Here is a 13,020-nt window from a genome sequence, read left to right as displayed (position 1 = left end):
ACATTTTCAAAAGAATAATTATTATTTGATGATTAAAATATTTGTAAAATAGATAAAAACATATTAGTAGATATCTTAAAAACATTATTAAAAAGATAGTATTAGAATCAGTGTGTTTAACTCGAAATTTCAATAAAACGATATTATACCAGGTAGATTGAAATAAACTAATTGATAAAATTATGGTAAATATTTACCATAAAAAAATAAAGACAGGAACGAAACATCAAATCATAAAACATTTTTCCTTGCCATATGTACAAGAACTTTCCCAACAACTATCAAATTATTTTAATAAATATGATATTAGTATAAGTCATAAAGGACATATTACGTTATTCATATACTTCACTAAATTGAAATCTAAAACAACAAAAAACAAAGGTGCTTGTGCCTTGATATATAATATGATGATTCTAGCTGCCATCTTCTATTGCATACCCTCCCAGGTGTAGTCCTCTGAAATTCCGTAGTGTCTCAAGTCTTCAGGTGTCTATTGAAGTGACAGTACCCCGACAAGACTCTTGTTAGTATTCGTACGTTGTTTACGCCTACGTTGATACATTAAACAGATTTTCTCTAGTTATAGGTTACTAGAAGCTTGAAGGGTTTGTGCACCAATACTTTAGCGAGTCTATCAACAATTTTGTTTCCTTCCACTCCATTGTGTCCCGGAATCCATTGAAGAGTAGCTTTATTCTTTTTACCTAGTTCGTTTAGCTTGTCCAGGCATCACCAAACTAGTTAGGATTTATATTGGAGCTTGGAGCTCTAATGGCTGCTTGGCCATCGGAAAAGGCTAGTATTTTCTAACAACTCCTAACATTAGCAACAGTTGCTAACATCTATTAGATGATTACATCGATCGAAATGGTTGAAAACGATAACGACCTTTTGGAGCAATTTCCGAAAAATAGCTTTCTTAAACGATGCATTGGACGAAGAGGGCTTGTAGGGTTCGAAAGTATTGTTTAACTACCACAGATGTTCTTAGTTATGTCCACATATCGTTTAGAATTGGAAGATACTTATTCTACATCTTTTTCATAAATCTTATAATAAATTATAGACCTTCGTGAAGAGAATTCAAAGATCTTTTGAAAGTAATTGTGTAGAGACATTATGTTTACAAATAATATAGTAAAATGTATCCTTATGCAATGAAGGTTGACGTATTTCACCACTTTTTTAGAAAACTATTACATCATCATGTATTCAGTGTGGGTAATGTTGTTGGAGCATCGTTTACAATGATTCAGCCAATTTTACTGAAATGGTTCTTCAATTTAACATTACAAGGCTCCTTAATGGTAACACATTTTCAAATTAAATTGTTTGTGTGTAAAGATCTGTAAGGCTATGTAGCTCAACAAAATCCAATAAAACGTACTCTTATGCCTAAGCCCCCTCCAATAAAGAAATTATTGCCTTTAGCTAACTTCAAGTATTACTCACATGATAAGCTCAATGAGGGAAATATTAAGTGTAAAGAGATTAATGTAACGTGATCGGTTACTCGATTCTGAATTGAGAGCGGACCCTACTACTGGTCGGATTAAAACTATATTTTGATATTTGTGGTTAAACCGCAGAGTCACAAGTTTAGTTTAGGTATCGATATATGAAGTTTATAACTTTTTGTTATTGTTTTGAAAATTACCTGTCTGCTTTTAATGATATAAACATTTTCACTTAGACTAAGAATTTTGTAATGGATTTATATTTTTAATTATATAAAAATTTGTGAGATTTTCAATAAATGTTAATGTTAGTTTATAAAACTTATTTTTTATAAATAGGAAATACCATTCATTACTTCAAATCAATAAATTTAAAACCTTCCAATATCTGTAAGTAAACATAGAAGCAAAATAACTCTGGAAAACCTCGTAAAAAACTTCCTTCGAAAGGAGTTTACAGTTTTACTCTTGAGCGTACACAGGTCAGTTCATTATGAGATTTTGTGATCAGAAAGAGTTCCAAGTTGTTTTATTGGTATTAAATATCAAGGAAATGGCCCCGCTGTGAAATATACAAGGGAGCAATCATAGAAACGAACATTACTCGATACCTACAACGGGGAGAAGCCAGCTGTTATTGCTACATGAAAATAGGTATTGTGTACGGAAATATTTCAAAAATAAAATAGAAGCTATTACTTCTACTTTGATTTTTACCTGACCAGTAGTTCGCAGTTGGAAGTGAGGATGGTGCCAAAAAGTGCTCTCTGGTGAATGTTTAACTACATGAACCAAATAGATAACTAATAGACAAATATCATTGCAATTGTATTTTAAAAATTTTAATTCAAAACAAACTCATTTCCGTTTATGATAACATGGCATTTCAAGAACCCCAACTTCTTCAAACTACCGAGTTGCTTTTGCCCCTGTTGATGACAAGCGGTCTCTTAGTAACCTGTGCCTCTGTATCATGCTTGATGACATCTGATAACTGTATACATCCACCTGTTTATTCCACTATCAATTGTAAAACGCTAGCAGCCCAGCTTCCTACCACCAATTTCCCAAAACAACAGCACAACTTCCAGAAGACCAACCATTTGACTAGTTTACTTATAGCAAAAAAATTATTATATATTAAAGATTTTCTGGTTTCCTTTTCACTGAGTATAGTATTTAATAACAAATCTTCTACATATAAAATCAACGATGACTATTTATAACAGTAGAATCAGAACGTCGTTGGTACTTCCTATACCAACACTCGTCAAGTCCCTCTGAACTAAAGAACTTCGTAGGTCGCTCGAAACAAAATTTAACAGTCTCATCCATGGTTATCTAATGTCTTTTACCTTCAGACACGTTTGTACCAGCTGTAGTTCCAGTTTAAGTATCAAGCACATTTTGATTTAATTTCACAAATATGAAATCCTAAATATCACCAACCTACTCCAACTCCTCATATATAACTACCGTGCAAGTGGCGATAGTAGCCGAGCTTGTTAATAAATAAGAAAAAAAGAGAATGATTTCTCAACATGATTGTTTTTTGCGATGTTTAATCATGTTTATTAAAATTGATAACGTTCATATTCCTTGTTATAATGTTGAATATCTACTTGATTTTTTTTCGGGGTGCTTGGATAGACATTCTGGACTGCGAGGGTTGATATATTCAAGTGTCGACATTATTAGAGTGAGTGTTAATAAACGTAAATGCAAAACAAAATAGTTATATTCTCCGTTAAAACTGATACTTCTTTTTAAGTTTCTTTAACAATATTTCACACTTACCATTCCATGATTTTCCTTATAAATAATGGCATCAATCAAAGATTTTCCCCTAATCTCTTAAAGATTCCAATACCCAAAAGAGTCCATTTCGATAATTTACACTATCAGTACACCAACACTCACAATTACACTATCTGATGTGAGTTTCGATAACTAAATTATCTTCTTCAGAGAAGGTAAACTGTTTACCTTTTCTGAAGACGATAAGATTAATATCAAAATACACGACAGACAGTGTAGTGTTGGTTATGTAAACAGAGTGCTCCTTATGGATACCACCAACGGTTCCAGAAATTACAACTTAGTATTCACTTGTCGAAAACTTATTCTGAATATCATTTCATTCATAAATTTATTTCTATTCTGCTCTGTGGGGTACTGTTGTCTGCAGAAAAACAAGGCAATTTTTTGAGACATCAATAAATATTTAAAAATTTAAGTATATTATTTAAAAAACTCCTTCATCCTACAAATTCGTAATATTAGTAATGTCGGTACATCAACAAACAACTATTAAAAATAGCACCGAGAAACTGTGAAGCAGCTACATCTATTTTCATCAAGTTTAATTTGCTTTAGTCAAACTCAACACTTTGACGGACTAGTAGGGAAGTCCGTTTTCACACTGTTACGAACAAACTCGCGAAATGGTTCCTTAGGACGGCTCTGTCCAGCTACAATGGAATTTTAATATTCGGCGAATTCGCGCGGGCGGTTTATTTGCAGTATTTCTTTTAAATAATTTCTAGGAAAGTAGTAGTATTTCTTTTACTTCTTTTTGTTCTAAAACTTTGTAGAATTTTATTTAGGTATATAAATGATTTGTGTAAACGCAATTTAGTTAGTTTTTAAATAAATAGTTGTAGTGAAAAGAACGAATTAGGAAAAGTAATCGCAGAAATTGTTTTTTAAGTCATATTTATAAGTAAATTATTATAGTTAAGTGTACTGTATAGTGTGTGAATATATTAAAAACGTAAGAGACAGCGTTTATTAATTAACCCCACGAATAGAAAGAGTGTAAATAATTACGAAAAACGTTACAACACATGATTGTCACATACTTCACATATATCACCTCGTAATGGGCGCAATTTCAAACTAGAGAAGTCTTGTCGGCACACTCTAGTTTGGTAAGATCGAAATGACTAGTTTGAGTATGGATATTTAGTGAAAAATGCCTTATACGTACGAGGATCTTAACTAATGACTCTCATCTTGTGAAAATGGAGCAATATGATAAACAACTGTGGTAAATTTCTTGAAGGAATCAATTTATCTTCAAACATTTCATCTTCCATAATCAGTCAATAGAGTTTGGATTGCCAAGTCTACCTATTTCGAGCGTTCATCAAAAAAAAAAATAAAAAACAATACTTTGATAATGACTTTCACGTACGTCCTCATAGATTTCATAACTTCTCTTAACCGAAGCTAGGGTAATAAGGTTAATAATAGAAAGACCTTGTGAATTGGAGTGAATGATAGCCTTTGCAGGCTAGTCAAAATGGTAATTAGAAAACCAGCTCAAACATTCTGTGGCTTTCTATTTACGTTATAAACAACAAATAACGTGTTACACTGAATGAATAGTTGGAGAAGTAGCGTTACGCTGAATCAATCATCTTTTATCTTAATGTAATCTGAAAATAACACAGTTTAAACCTAAAACAGATGTCTACGCACAAATTTCACAACAGCTGCTAATACCGCTATTCTATAATTCACAGCATTTAAAATTTGTTGGCATACACTTGCCTGATTGTATCAACTACCCTTCTATTGATAAAATTGAAAAGAAGAATTGTTCAACTCGTTTTACGTTTAAAAAATCTAGCTGCCCAAGAAAATTATATCACATGAGTCCAACAACAAGACAGAATAAAATATTATTTTATAAGGAGCAATAATATTGTGATAAGCATGAACAAAAAAATTGGACATTTCATAGAGTTGTGTAAGCTCCATTCAAAAATGCGCTGGGCGCGTCAAAGATTACCGAATAAGCTTGGAAATGACAGAATTATTGCAAATAGCATTTAATCGAGACACGTAGACCTTATGTCTTTAAGTTTGTAAGTGTTGATTAATTATGAATGGTTGTCAATGTTTTATTAATATCACTTGCAGTAAATTAATTAGCTGAATATAAAGTATTGTATCTCAATTATAACTATTATGAGATAATGAAAATTTTGTTTAAACCCATTATATATTCAAAATTTATACTCAAATGCTAATCTATATGGTTAAATTAAACAGCGAGTATTAAAGAACATGCGACAAGGAGATCGTGTTACAAGTTATATATGTAAATATATTAGGGGAGGACTAAACTTCTCTGTCATAGGGAATCTCCTTAGGGACTTTACCCTCTTATTAACTAATAGCGGTAAATACTGTGTGATGAATGTAATCATAAGCTAATTCTGTGAAGTCCCCATCCAACTTGTAATAAAACAATCAACATGTGTAAGTAGCAGCACATAGATGTTTAAAATTATCCCTCTTCCAAGATTATTAAATTATTGTAAGGGTAGATACTAGCTCCCAACATTTTCGTTCGATTTTAGCAACAACGAATAATTTGATTTGCTGTGACAACTTACGCGTGTGCACAATTTGTTATTACTAATATTCCCATAGATTTGATACTTAATCTATCAAGTATCGTTTTTCGGTGAGGAGAAAATAGACTTTTGGTGGCCATGGCGAGCCAAGCACGTAAAGAGTTTTTCCGAAAGAAAAATGATTGTGACAAGAGAAAGGGGGACATTAAACATACAGAATAATTTTTGAACGATTATCTTAATTCATGTTGTTGCAGTGAGGGTACACGTTAAGTAGAATGGTTTGCTAAACACATATATCTTCTACTCGTTTCTTCTATTTTCTGTGAAGTATTTACATCAAAAGGAAATCTTTGTTTAGATCGAGATATTAGGAGAGCTTTTTGAGGATTGAAAATTTTGAAATATATATATATAGAGGTATTTGTTAGCTCAAATTTCTCGTTAAATTGTTGAGGAACTCGAGGATTCTCGAAAGAAAAGCCCGCAAGGAATTAAGTAAAAGGGGGGACCAAGTAATCCATGACTTTTTAAATGGAGAAGAGTTTTTTAGATAAAAAGTTATTTAATTTTCCAACATATTTTCCCAAATTTTTGTAACTCTTGAAAAATATTTATCAAGCTCATCCTAATAGATGCCTATTTGTTTGTGAGATAAAATCACTGTTGCAGTCAATTAATTTTCCGACGAACTTTTACTAAAAAAGTAGCCTCTTGGAGTGTTGTGTGGATGATGTGCCATAGAAACTGCAAATGTCTGCACATATTGTCCTGCTGCAAAAGCACCTTTTCACCAAATTTGGTCGTTTTTTCAAAACCTCATTTTAGTCTAGGAGGAATCAGAGCATGAGTACCGGAAACTATTGCACCTCAATTTTTTTATGCAATTCTCTTCAAATTGTTCTACTCGTGATATAAATGCCATGGGGTAGCCAATTGCCATATTGTTTAAACCAAAATTGTTTAAACAATTGCGAGGAATTTTGAGTTTTCTACTGGACATTTTTTCTTATATTTTTCATTTAAATACAAACAAAATTTTTTTTCGATTAGGTTAATATTTTTAGAGATAGAGATCAATTCTTAAAGGTTCAAAAAATCTCAAATTTCGTCACTTTTGACCCATGATATATTAAAAAAAATAAATATAAACAATATTTTTTTCTAATTCTTCATACAATAGTTAATAATATTTTTAAAAGAGATTCAAGAAAATTTCATTGGTTATAACTGTTTTTTAATTGTGAAATTTGAGCGCTTACAAGTATGTGGCAATATCTTTTTATTATTTATATAAAATTGTGATTTCAAAAATGTTCGAATACCATTACATCCTATTTTTGTTAAAAAAAATGCATAAATCGCAAAGATAATAACAAAAAAAATATAAACTGATAAAAAAGTAATTTTAATGACATGTTCCGATTCATGCTTGAATAACTTTTGTAAAATTGACTCTAGAAAAAAACAAATTGTAGACAATATAATTATTAATAACATTGCTCTCTTTAACAATCTTGATAAAGTTAATAGTTTTAAGATAAATGATAACTAATGATTCAGGGCGATGCAGCACATGAGTCATAGAGAGGGACGAAATACTTGTGAGCGCGCGAAATTAACAATTAAAAAGCAGGTAGGTATAACCCATGAAATGTTCTTGAATCTCTCTTAAGAATATGATTGTATTAAGAAAAAAAAATATTCTATTATTATTTTTGAATGGGTCAAAGTATCCAAATTTGATATTTTCGGACCTTTAATAATTCATATTAACCTTATCAAAGAAAATCATAAGACCTTTTTTATTTGTATTTCAGTAAAGAATATGAAAAAAATGTCTGGTTGAAAAGTAAACAATTCGTTGAAATTGTTTAAAAAATTTCGGTTTAAGCAATATGGCACGGTGTTGCCCCACGGCAACATGCATTTATATCAGCAGCAGAACAATTTGAAGAGGATCGCATAAAAAAATTGAGTTGGAATAGTTTTCGCCATAACTCTTGAAGCTGCAAAACCCGACCTTGACCTTTTTCGACCCCAGTTTACTCATAATAACTCCCTGTTTTGACCGTTGTTTGTCTCTGGTATATTGTGTTGATCCACCTTTCATCCACGGTTACTAAACTACCCAGAACTTGTCTATATTGTAAAACGATTGCTATGTAGTTAGTTGCGGCATCCATCTTTTGGAAAACTTTCTCATACCCAAGAAATTTTAAAAATCTTCGATGGGTCTACACCATATCTTGAATTTGTTAATAATTTAGAGTATAGAGACCTCAAATGTCCAGAAAGTTTAGAGACTTCCGTACTACTGCGGGTATAACAAAATTCGGTAAATGACTTTTCTCTATTATGATTGTTCAGAATTTCAAAATTCTTTTTTTCCCTCTGAATCACGAAAGAGGACGCGGATAATTGCTGCGTGATTAGTTTCTACATTCAAAACTCCACACGAAAATAAAAAATTCGCTATACACAATAATAAAAATTGGTAACGTTCACTCTTCTGTATTTTGTTACTATCCTATGTTACTATCCTAAATCCTAAGCCACTAAAAAAATCTTCAAGCAGTATGTTTCAGATAAATGCACATTTAGCCTTCTATTCCTAATGAATGGATAGAACGCTAAAGTTTAATGTAGTGGAATTCTCGGTCTTCTGGTTTAAATCCTAGACTTATTTTAAAAGAGTTTACTTAAAATCGAGAATCTTACGATTGACGAGATTCGAGTTTTGATAACATAAAGAGGATAGATTCATTTCTATAAAACAGAGCACGAAAAGAATAAATTTTAGTATTTTAAATACGGGTTTTATATTGATTATTTGAATTAATTCTTTCTTATCTCTTCTAGAATTTTGTATTTCTATAGTTACGTAAAAGATGACATTTAAATACAGAGAAACTCTTGAATTTGGAATGGATTCAGTAGTACAAATGCTCGGACTCGCGACTTTTCAAATATAATAATAATATATACAGAATGGACCAATTCAGAAAAAAGACTTGTTTTTGTTTAAAAGTAGTTTTAAAGGTGTGTGTGTGTGTGTGTGTGTGTGTGTGTGTGTGTGTGTGAACTTACTCGTATACATAACTGCCAAATATCAAATTTTTATTCGGTACTAATTAGTATATAATAGAAAGTAGCTAGATTATAAAAACGGGGTATCATATTAATTAAAATTAATTATTTCAATCAAACAAATGCTCTAGTTGGGTCCACTGATTATTTGACAATATTCTAAACAAAAACATTTCTAATGACTTGGAGTAAAATTAATCTAAACTCATTTCTTTGTTGTGGTCTTATGTTTCAAACTTTTGACGGTTTGATCTTTGAAACTTTTCTTTTTCAAACATTACCATAAAAAGATGTCCAAATTTTCATATATTGGCATAATTGGCATGTACAAGGCAAACAGATAAATCATTCAATTGCGGTACCAATTCAGTGAAAATTAAGAAAATTGATAATGTCTTCATAGAATAATGGTTCTGTTAATTGATGTCTACATTCCCTACCAACTGTTTCTTGCCGTTGAGCATATCTTCTTGCCTCCGGTGGGTAGCATCAAAGCACTTAAGGTATCAAAGAATGGCGGGCAGATCATTTTCATCAAATTGGATATCTCTATTTGGGAAATTGGCATTTACTAGGCACACATATAAATCAGCCAATTGTAGTATGAATTCATTAGAAATTAGGAAGAAAACTGACAGTGTCTTCAAAGAATAATAGTTCTGTTAATTGATTCGCTACCAAAAAATCACTGTTCCTTGTCGTTGAGCATGACCTTCTAGCCTCCGCGCCTGAGATCATACGATTTTTTCAAAATGACTGACTTTGTTGAAGCTGGAACATCTTTCTGTTCCATTTGTATTTGAAAACTTTTGAATTCATTCCTAATTACAGACTCATATGTTATAGAAAATCATTAATATTCCCAATTTATTATTGTCTGTAAAAGAACAATTTTCAGAATAACCTTCACCATGTTTACCAAATTTACGCACATCACAAAAACTGTTCCAGTTACTTTTGGTTGCTTCGCGAAGTTTCTGAGGTGGTATAGTCATCCTAAATATTTTAGTACCTCGTTCAAGTTCTGAATTCGTGTGAATCTTCAACACTATTTGAAGCGTAAGTAATAATTTTCTCACCATAAACTGCCTAAAACAGCTCCTCATCTTTATGTTCTCAGTTGTTGAGTTGTATCGGAGACTGTTTCCAGTTCCAAGCGGAAATGCGTTGGTATTTTAGTGTCCCTTAGCTATGAAAAGCCTCTCGCAAGAAATTCTATGGCACAAGATATTTTAAGTGGAAGATTCAATGTTTTACTATTGTCTCTTCTATTAAGAGATGCTGTTATTCCTAGGATGCTTGGTTTTATAGTTACTATAACACTTTCAACTGGGATTGATTTGATTCCTAGCCATTATACCAATGAGCATATCTTTGTTGGTAAGAAAGGTCTAGCCAATTTCATCCATTATTATAAAACAAAAGTTGTTATTATGATTAAAAATCTTTTTTCCAATTCAGAAATTATAAATAATTCAAAATTCTTCGCAAAATATGACATAAAAAATTATAGCAGTGTCATACAATATGAAATATGAACTTTTGAGTCTTCATAAATGAAAAATAATTGCAAGTGTGAAATTGAAAGCATGAAGCAAAAGTAATAATATACTTCGTGTCATTGGAATTATTGTACATTAAGAAATGACGACAGCTAAGTGTTACTTTATGCTTTGTAAGAAAATTAGATAGAAAAACATAAGCTAATGGAAAATGTGGGACCAAAATGATCAATAATTGAGTTTGAAAGCTTTTTAGTCAACAGTTGATTACATTATGAAGTCCTTTTATGTAGGAACCTTTCTCAACTACGTGTAACATATAGGTCTGTTATGAAATTATATATCGCTTTAAGAGGCTGTTATTAGCGCCATTGGTATTAAGTTATATTTCCATTATTATCTTTTATGAATATACCTTTGTAAATAACAAAGACTACTTATTAAAGATAATATTTACTGTAACACAAAACTTTGGACCTCAAGCATGTCTCATGAGACTAATACAAACCACTTTATTATAACGATTTTGATCGATTATCAAGTTCTTAGTCACCACAAAAGAATTACCATAATATATTTTCTGTTTTCAGTTTCAAAATCAACAGTTATCTATCTCACTTTCAAACTTCACCTTCGTGAATTCCACCACTACTACTCAAAATACTTTTGAAGGGATTTAGGGACAAAAACTCAATTATTGCAAGATTTGACGGGGTTGACAAACTTCAACTTTGCAAATGTATGCTGAAATAGGTACAATGAGATGAAGTTTGATTCCCGCAAATACGAGAAAATCGATTGCTGAATTCATCTTTTTGAATAAGTTGTACAATCGTTTGTTTGAAAAACAATACGTAATATTCTTTTTTGTCTAGTCGCTTTAACTACTACGGTTATCAGCGACTCACATTACATTTTAATATATTTTTCAAATAAAAATATATTTACGATAACATATATAGGCTGGTGTCCTATATTAATATTTCCGCCTATTGTCTCCGCTACGTTCCCTGACATATCGTACTTCTTTCTTGTGTCTTCATATTGTTTACACTCAGTATATGTTTCGCACTAATAAAATCTACATCACAGGTTCCGCATTTTGGTAAATCGGTCCGTGTTACAAGATTTTATGGCTTAAATTGCTATGAAGCAGGCGTAAGCGCGATATTCTCACTTGGTGTGGTCTGTATGATATTGGTTGATTTTTTTCAAATTGTTTTGTGCTTTACTTTATGAGCTTTGCCACGCACTGGACACTTTAGATTTCATTTCACATTTCATGTCTTGAAAAGAAACTTTGTCTATATGGATAGAGTCCTGTTTGAAAAAGGAACGTTGAGGTCATCAATTTCTTGTCCGTCGTTTTCCAAGTGCTTCCCTTCGATGTCTTCTTTATGTATTTCGAAGTCGTCATTTTAATTTTCGTTGCTCGACTTGAACTCGTATTGGTTAACTAACATCTCCACAATTTCTCTTCCATCGCTTATTATTTTATCATTTTTGGTCAGAAAGGGCATCTGATATTGCTGATTTTTTCCAGATATTTTTCACAAGTTTTTCCAGACCGTACTTATTGGTGTTGATGTGTTAAGGGATGAAAGTAATTCTTTCATGGGGTTTCTAGATTTGTTATTGCTTTGTGTGTTGAGGAAATTGTAATGGGGTAGTGGTCGCTACCATATAAAAAAGGTAAAACCACCAACATTAATTTAGTAGATAAGGTTGGGTCACATAGAGAAATGCCAATTGCCTATGTTGTGCCTGTTTAAATATTGAATCTGGTTGGTCTGGACTTTGTAAAACCCCACAACTGATCGTAGCAGTTGAAGTATTATACGGTACATTAACTGCGATAGCTATTAATTCAATACCATTTGAGTTTATTGATGATTTTGTAGCCATCAATTTTTTATCTACTTGCAACTCCTTCGCTAGGTATATTTTTGGTTTAGTCTGTTATTATAAAAACTTGAATTTTTGAAATTTGTTTCCTGTAAGCAAATAATAGGCTGTGTTTTTGAAATAATATGGTTAAAGTTTTTCAAAATGGGTGTAGAACCCATTGAAGTAGATATTATTATTCTTTAAACGAATTTATTGAGTTAAAATCTTCTTACAATAATGATCTTATCGTTGCGGAGAGGGTTTGGCTACTTTGCGTCTCAATCATGTGCTTGGGTTTCATTATTTTATTTTTGTATATGGATGTAATTTGGTGAGAAACTGTAGTAATGTCTGCGAGTCATCTGTGTACGATTTTGTTACACTGAGTAGGTATGCCTTTGGATCCTTTACTGTTTTTAAAAAGGTTTACTACTTGGTCGAGCTCAGCAATTGTGTTTAGTTTTCCAAGTATTTTCTTATAGGTTGTCGTAATGTTGTGAGGTTGATGGTGTCTTTCTTATAGATTTTAATTTGTTTCTCTAATTAGAGGATGGGTTTCCCAAAGATGTCGTCTACAAGTGGTGAAGATACTTCTTTAAAAGTCCTTTTTGGTGCTGAAGTTGACTGACGTGCAAGGGTATACCTACATGTGTTGGTGATTGAAAATAGTGAAAGATAAATCTGAAGCATTTGTTTCATTACGAGTACCGTACG

Source organism: Diorhabda carinulata, chromosome 1 (genome assembly GCF_026250575.1).
Source record: "Diorhabda carinulata isolate Delta chromosome 1, icDioCari1.1, whole genome shotgun sequence".
Classification (NCBI taxonomy): Eukaryota; Metazoa; Arthropoda; class Insecta; order Coleoptera; family Chrysomelidae; genus Diorhabda; species Diorhabda carinulata.
This window is presented reverse-complemented; position numbering follows the sequence as displayed.